This window comes from Prosopis cineraria, unplaced genomic scaffold, assembly GCF_029017545.1.
Source record: "Prosopis cineraria cultivar Desert tree isolate PC_DT_omini unplaced genomic scaffold, ASM2901754v1 PC12, whole genome shotgun sequence".
Lineage (NCBI taxonomy): Eukaryota > Viridiplantae > Streptophyta > Magnoliopsida > Fabales > Fabaceae > Prosopis > Prosopis cineraria.
In genome coordinates, this window is record NW_026555343.1 from 41,414,905 (window position 1) to 41,423,641 (window position 8,737).

Here is an 8,737-nt window from a genome sequence, read left to right on the forward strand (position 1 = left end):
AAAAATGTTTATATCATATTAATTTTATTCATCTCTTCATTTCATCGAAATTGAATGTACTATATCTTCTTGATCTCATTAATATTCTTCCATCGTCCAATATACATATATATATATATATATATAATGTAAATTAATTTTATAATTATAAGCAGCAAAAAATTAAAATAATGATGATCAACTAATCATCTTTATAATTATATTAGATACATTATTTGAATTTTCATAGAGAAAATTCATCACCTAATAACAAGTAGCAAACATACAAATATCTAAAGACTAAATATTCAAAATTGTAAATATCACACTATTTAATATTAATACTTACACCTATATTTTCATAAGTATATATGTTCAAAACACAATATTCAATATCCATCTCTTAATATTATAATATCCACTTAAATTATATCAACTACCTATTATCCAAAAAAGAATTTATATATTTAATTAGATACATATTATATAAATAAATATTATTTTCAATCTTACTTCATCAGCTTTTACATCCAGCTTTTCAACATCACGAGCTAGATGTTCCTCCAAGAGGTCCTGATACCTCTTTTCCGATTCCTCAAGTTGCTTCTTTAATCTGGCTATTTCCTTATCAGCCCAGATGATGTAGTCTGCCTGTTGTTGTAGCAACTTCTTCTTCATATTTGGAGTTGGAGGTTCTTTTGGTCGTTCTTCTGCAACGGGTACCCAGAAGCCAATGTAATTATTTGAGCAAACATTGCAAGAAATTAGCTGGCATTTTGGGCAATAGGCTCGTGCTCTTTTCAACGCCTTTATCTTGCAGAAGGTGCACTTATGGTTGTCATGATCACCGATATCCTTATTAATTTCCCACTCATGTTTGCAGTGGTACTGATGAGCAGTGACCTTTACCATCGGTTGGTATCCTCCAGATTTTCCCATCCAGTGAGTGTTGTCATATTCCCGAATCATGAATACTTGTTCTAATTCATGATCAAGGTCTTGAGGGTCTTCATTCTCAGATAAACTGAAAATGTCATCACTCTCCGGATCTCCTTCATCAACCGAAACGACCTCGTAATCTTCAGGAAGCTTTAACCCTTCAAAGAGCATTACTCTTCGGGTACTCTTTTTGTCATTTGGGCATTCACGTGCAAAGTGGCCTTCTTCTCCACAGACAAAACACTTGCATTTCCTAGTCTTCAAGTGCTTGTGTTTTTCAATGCGAACGTGAGTGCTATGCGGCTTCCCTTTATACGTTTTGCTCTTCCGATACCCATACTTTGGCTTATCCTGATAATAACCAGGAATGGGTATTTCTTTACAAAAGTCCAGAGATTTCAGACTTCTCTGGAATGCTGCTGCCTTGCATTGCTCCTTCAAGTAGTTGTAGGCGAAGAAAACTCTGGGGGCGACTCCAATATCATTTCCAGGGTACTTCTTCTGGAATTGTTCACGAATTATCTTTCCAAGGTCACCTGGAAGTTTGAACCACAATTTTTCAGATAGTTCATTATTAATGAACATCCTCCCAGATTTAGCAGCAAGTCTCAGATAATCCCTTAAGAATGGGACTACATTTTTGATGTCAGGGCAAGTTAGTCTTTCAATGTCATGGTATGCCTGTTCCTGTTCCGCAGTAGATCCTGAAACAGGGTCCTCAAGAGTAAATACTCTCCTGACTTGTGATAGTATGTTCTGCGTTCCGTCGGGTCCTTCAGAGTTTCGAATCAAGGTATCATATTCTCCTTGATAAGCCATTCGCCATGTTACCCAAACGGTCTTCTCCTTTTCACCAAGCAAGTTTTCTATATACTCACATTTTTCCTTAGCGGAGTCGAATTGCAGATGACTAAGGAAATTTTTGGTATTAGATTCCCATCGCGTAAATGCATCTCCAACTAATGAGTAATCCTGTGGAAGGACGAACATAGATCCAGTGGTTGCATGTGCAGTAGGGAAATTCCACCATTCAGAGGGATCTTCCCTCTTGAATTTTGTTTTCCTCCTTGGATATCCATCAAAAATCGGAGTATCCATGGATGTAGAAGGTCTGTCAGGGGCAGGCGGGTAGCCTGGTGGTGTCATAGCAGTATCCTCGGGCGGTCTGTAGTGGGAGATAGCAGTTGATCCAGAAGTTGCTCCAGAGGCGATTACATGCTTCTGAAGTCGTGCAAGAGCGGGGTAGTCTTCTATAGCAGCCGCTATAATTTCAACTTGCTTTTCTTTTCGTTTTTGTCGTGCCCATTGCATATATACTTCCTCGTCTTCAGAATTTTGCGAAGAAGTTTCACCACTTATCCCATCACCTTCCTCAACAGCAAACGGGTTTAGCTGTTGTAACTGCTGCGCGTTCATAATCATAGTGAGCTCGAACGGGTCAAGCTCAGAGTCTTCATCATCAGCAACAGTTTCTTGTGGTGGTTCAGATGGCGGATCATCAGGCTCAGTACCATCTGGATGGTCATCAAATTCATCACCCCAACCAGTAACAAGTACTGTTTCGATCGGGATATTAGCAGAGGGTGGCGCACTATATTGCACCATATAGTCGTAGCGACCAGAGGGCTCTCCGAGAGTATCCCATACTCCTTCGGGTTCCTCGTAGTTTTCCAGGTTGTTGGTGTTGACAGCATTTCCATAAATTTCTTCATCTGGGTCAACTCCTTCAGGCAATTCTTAGTTTCTACTAATTATGTTATAATTATTGTTATAATACTAATTTTGTTATAATTTTAACTAATTATGTTATGATTATTGTTATAATCCAGCGATGGCCATGATAAAATAATTAGTAATTTATTTTGTCTATTTATACCAGGCAATTCTTACTAATCTGATACCAGGCGCGGAATTTTACGAACTTTGATGTTAACAAGGCATAAACAAAAACACAGAAAAGTAACTGAATAGTACTTTTATTGCATGAAGAGAACTTACAACAGGATCGGTGGGCAAAGACTCGAGAGACCTAAGGGAGATTTTCAAGTGGCTCGAATGTTAGGAAGAAGTAACACTCGCTTGAATGTGTTTCCATAGCTCAGAATGAGCTCCTTATATAGACCTAAACTGGGGGTAGTGGAGGAATTCGAATAATGCATCGGGTGCTCATTGGGCCCCATCGGCACGCATTATTGATCCCTTTACAGACTCACGGGGTTCACGGGGTACACACATTACAAAGCCGAAGGACAGTCGGCATAACACGACAACACAAAACGACAAACCAAAGTGAATAAAAGGACAAGGTGGCCGACAAGCATCACATGGCCTTATTGATGGGTCCAGTACGCTCCGCTGACAATCAGTCCTTTTTCGGTGGGTAGATCAGGCTTTTGTACAGTGCCTCGATCTCAGCCAAGCGTTGTGCAAGTTGAGTCCACGTATGCTCGAGATTCGAATTCTCGGGGCAAGCTTCCAGAAAGGCTTGGAGCTCCGAGAGGTGCATTCCATAGCGGGCTTGGGCTTCAGTCTGACTGATGAGTGTGGGCTGGACGTCCGAGTGATAGTTGTCCTTGGTGCAGAAATGGTGGTTCCATTCTGCCTTTTGGGTCCATATGGTTTGACACTCCAAATGGGCCTGCTTAAGTTTTTCCAGTGCCTCGGCTTCAATGTTGGCGGCGGCTTTCCTAAGCTCCGTTTCTTTGGCGTAGGTAAGTGAACCACTGTGCAGCAAGTTCCGGTGGTCTTCAAGTTGTTGACGGTGTAACTCAGAAAGCGAGAGAGCAGGTCGGCTAGTTCCTCCTTGCATGGTGATGAGAGACCTTCTTCTATGGCTTCCTGCAAGAGAACTGTCTCAGGCTTGACAATAGCACCTACAAAAATTAAATTAATAATTCTTGATAAAGAATCAGCAATTCTATTGTCATCCCCAGCAACATGCTCAAATTTGACCTCGCAACCAATTCCTGTAATGAAATCTACTAAACCAATCCAGCGAATCCTAGACGGTTTATTTTGAGCTGACTTATTGAAGAACGAGATTATCGCATGACAATCTGTTCTGATGGTGATCTTGGGCTTGTCCAAGTAATACAACTTGAACTTATGCAGACTGTTCATCACCGCATAAATTTCAGCATCAATAGTAGATTTTATAGGTTTGAATTTCCTGCTGGCATAGGCGCAAATTTTCTCAGTCTTCTTTGAATCGAATTCCGAGAGTTTCCATTTACATACGCCTCCCCATCCCGTCATGCATCCATCAGTTTCAAGGATTATGTAGCAATCCTTGGGGGGAATTTCTAAATCAGGAAGGGCCTGAATCTCCTTCTTAATATCTCGAACCAGCAAGAAATCCTGTTTGTTGAACCGCATTTCTCCAGTTGGGCTGACCTTAGCGTAGAGAGGACTAAGCTTTGTACCAATCCCCTTCATGTATGGTCTTGCATAATTAAGCAAGCCAAGCCATGCCCTTAAACCTTTCTTGGTTTGAAGAGTATCTTCATCAAAATCTGCGATACTCTTGATGATGTGCGGTTGCAGGCTAATCTTTCCTTGGTCTATGGTTGTTCCTAAGAAGTCAACCTTCTTCTGAGCAATCTTCATTTTACTTGGGCTCAGAACTAGACCATGTTCCTTTGCAATTTGAAGCATTTTCTTTAAATGCCTCTCATGATCCTCCAGTGTTTCCGAGAAGATAAGAATGTCATCAATGTAGACGGCGATAAAGTCCTCAGTACCCTTAAAGCACTGATCCATCTTCCTTTGGAAAACTGAGGGTGCGTTTTTGAGTCCGAATGGCATTACAAGCCACTCATACAATCCATCAGGGACCCAAAAAGCTGTCCAGGGGATAGACTCCGGATGCATTGCTACTTGGTGAAATCCACTCTTTAAGTCGAACTTAGAGTAGACTTTTGATCTTCCAACGCGAGCAATGATGTTTTGAATACCCGGAAGGCTGTATTGATCTTTGTGGGTAAGATCATTAAGGCGTTTGTAGTTGAATACCAGCCTTTCTTTCCCCTTCTTTTCTTCTCCAGTAATAGGGTCAACCGTAGTACCTGAGTTAACCAGGAAGGCATTAGTGCGATGCCTACTTGTGCTAGGACGGATGACGCCAATTTCAAGGAGACTTTTGATGTGCTTTCTATAGCTCTCCACCTGTTTCTCTGGAATTCCGGTCAGAGGCTTGTCCTCAATGGTGAGATCAGGATTCTTTATATCAAGGTAGCACAGAACCTTGTTTTTCTCCCACAGTTTCATCGGGTTTTCCCCAATGACTCCTTGCTCCTTAAGCTGCTCAATGATGCCTCCAAATTTCCTTTTAAAATCTGGATAAGGCTCAGAAAGTTCCACAGCATTAATAAGTTCCTGGTGTTGTAGAAGGACTTGATCCTCTTCATCGTCTTCAACCAGGGGAGCAATCAGATTGGTGTGGACGCTCGTCAGATATTTATAGAAGGTTAATGTATCACCTTCTATCCGAACTCCACCTTGCATTCCTCGGATAAAATTGCAGCCAATAATAACTTGAATATCAGCTACTGCAATTGGAAAGGCAATAGTATAGGGAATCCTGAAGATGTTATTCCCTATTTTTATCCTCCCATTCTTCAGCTTCTTATTTACAGGAATCCTAGAGTTAGCACTGTAGAATTCACTGGCAAATGTGTTTGGTTCCAGGAGGTTACTGGGCACAGTTCGTTCATCAACACAGCAACAGGTTGCACCAGTATCTAGTATTGCCTTTAGGGTTACTTCCTTTTCTCCATCAATCATTAGTATAACCTCGAGATTAAAGAGGTTATTCTTTCTTCTTGGTAACCCATCTCCAAGGTTGATGTAATTAGGGTCTCCAGCGATGGCCATGATAAAATCTTCAGAGGGTTCTTCAATCACTATTCCCTCACGAAAATTTTGTTTTCGTTGTTTTTCCTCAGGTTGCCATGCTTGTTTCCCTTCTCGTTGTGTAATTACTTCATCAGCTTTTACATCCAGCTTTTCAACATCACGAGCTAGATGTTCCTCCAAGAGGTCCTGATACCTCTTTTCCGATTCCTCAAGTTGCTTCTTTAATCTGGCTATTTCCTTATCAGCCCAGATGATGTAGTCTGCCTGTTGTTGTAGCAACTTCTTCTTCATATTTGGAGTTGGAGGTTCTTTTGGTCGTTCTTCTGCAACGGGTACCCAGAAGCCAATGTAATTATTTGAGCAAACATTGCAAGAAATTAGCTGGCATTTTGGGCAATAGGCTCGTGCTCTTTTCAACGCCTTTATCTTGCAGAAGGTGCACTTATGGTTGTCATGATCACCGATATCCTTATTAATTTCCCACTCATGTTTGCAGTGGTACTGATGAGCAGTGACCTTTACCATCGGTTGGTATCCTCCAGATTTTCCCATCCAGTGAGTGTTGTCATATTCCCGAATCATGAATACTTGTTCTAATTCATGATCAAGGTCTTGAGGGTCTTCATTCTCAGATAAACTGAAAATGTCATCACTCTCCGGATCTCCTTCATCAACCGAAACGACCTCGTAATCTTCAGGAAGCTTTAACCCTTCAAAGAGCATTACTCTTCGGGTACTCTTTTTGTCATTTGGGCATTCACGTGCAAAGTGGCCTTCTTCTCCACAGACAAAACACTTGCATTTCCTAGTCTTCAAGTGCTTGTGTTTTTCAATGCGAACGTGAGTGCTATGCGGCTTCCCTTTATACGTTTTGCTCTTCCGATACCCATACTTTGGCTTATCCTGATAATAACCAGGAATGGGTATTTCTTTACAAAAGTCCAGAGATTTCAGACTTCTCTGGAATGCTGCTGCCTTGCATTGCTCCTTCAAGTAGTTGTAGGCGAAGAAAACTCTGGGGGCGACTCCAATATCATTTCCAGGGTACTTCTTCTGGAATTGTTCACGAATTATCTTTCCAAGGTCACCTGGAAGCTTGAACCACAATTTTTCAGATAGTTCATTATTAATGAACATCCTCCCAGACTTAGCAGCAAGTCTCAGATAATCCCTTAAGAATGGGACTACATTTTTGATGTCAGGGAAAGTTAGTCTTTCAATGTCACGGTATGCCTGTTCCTGTTCCGCAGTAGATCCTGAAACAGGGTCCTCAAGAGTAAATACTCTCCTGACTTGTGATAGTATGTTCTGCGTTCCGTCGGGTCCTTCAGAGTTTCGAATCAAGGTATCATATTCTCCTTGATAAGCCATTCGCCATGTTACCCAAACGGTCTTCTCCTTTTCACCAAGCAAGTTTTCTATATACTCGCATTTTTCCTTAGCGGAGTCAAATTGCAGATGACTAAGGAAATTTTTGGTGTTAGATTCCCATCGCGTAAATGCATCTCCAACTAATGAGTAATCCTGTGGAAGGACGAACATTGATCCAGTGGTTGCATGTGCAGTAGGGAAATTCCACCATTCAGAGGGATCTTCCCTCTTGAATTTTGTTTTCCTCCTTGGATATCCATCAAAAACCGGAGTATCCATGGATGTTGAAGGTCTATCAGGGGCAGGCGGGTAGCCTGGTGGTGTCATAGCAGTATCCTCGGGCGGTCTGTAGTGGGAGATAGCAGTTGATCCAGAAGTTGCTCCAGAGGCGATTACATGCTTCTGAAGTCGTGCAAGAGCGGGGTAGTCTTCTATAGCAGCCGCTATAATTTCAACTTGCTTTTCTTTTCGTTTTTGTCGTGCCCATTGCATATATACTTCCTCGTCTTCAGAATTTTGCGAAGAAGTTTCACCACTTATCCCATCACCTTCCTCAACAGCAAACGGGTTTAGCTGTTGTAACTGCTGCGCGTTCATAATCATAGTGAGCTCGAACGGGTCAAGCTCAGAGTCTTCATCATCAGCAACAGTTTCTTGTGGTGGTTCAGATGGCGGATCATCAGGCTCAGTACCATCTGGATGGTCATCAAATTCATCACCCCAGCCAGTAACAAGTACTGTCTTGATCGGGATGTTAGCAGAGGGTGGCGCACTATATTGCACCATATAGTCGTAGCGACCAGAGGGCTCTCCGAGAGTATCCCATACTCCTTCGGGTTCCTCGTAGTTTTCCAGGTTGTTGGTGTTGACAGCATTTCCATAAATTTCTTCATCTGGGTCAACTCCTTCAGGCAATTCCATCCAAATTGCAGCAACAACCTCCCTTTGTATGGCTTCTTCGTCAGAATCAGCCTGTACTTCTTCATCATCCTGGTTATATGATGGCTCACCAGGGTCTTCAGCTGCTTTATAATCTCCAAAGGCTAACACAACGGCTCCTCCTAGAAGATTCCTTGTAGATACGGACTGAGGCTGTAAGGGTATAGGATCCCTTATTTGTGGTGGCCTCATTATCCAATTTCCTTGTCGAGCAGCTTCACGTCCTTGAACTGGTAGTGCTCTAACTCCATGGCTTGTGAGGTAATCAGTTACTCCAGAAATAGAGTATTCAAATCCAACATTGGAAGTATTAGAGAGTCTTATTTACAGGAATCCTACAGGTCCGCATACAAATACTTCACCGGCGTGAACAAGGAACGACTGCTCTGGTGATTTTCAGAGATAATCGCTGGGAAGGTGATCAGGCTATCTTCTCAACTATGGAGATAGACTTGACAATTGGTCGACAACTGGTCTATGCGATCCCTGACACCATGATGTCTATTAGAGATTTCTGCAGGAATGTGATAATCTCTATCCAAACTCGGGGATATAGTAATTGGCGAAATAGTGAAGCCAATCTGCTCATTACTCGTGGTATGGTTGGAAGACTCTCTAATACTTCCAATGTTGGATTTGAATACTCTATTTCTGG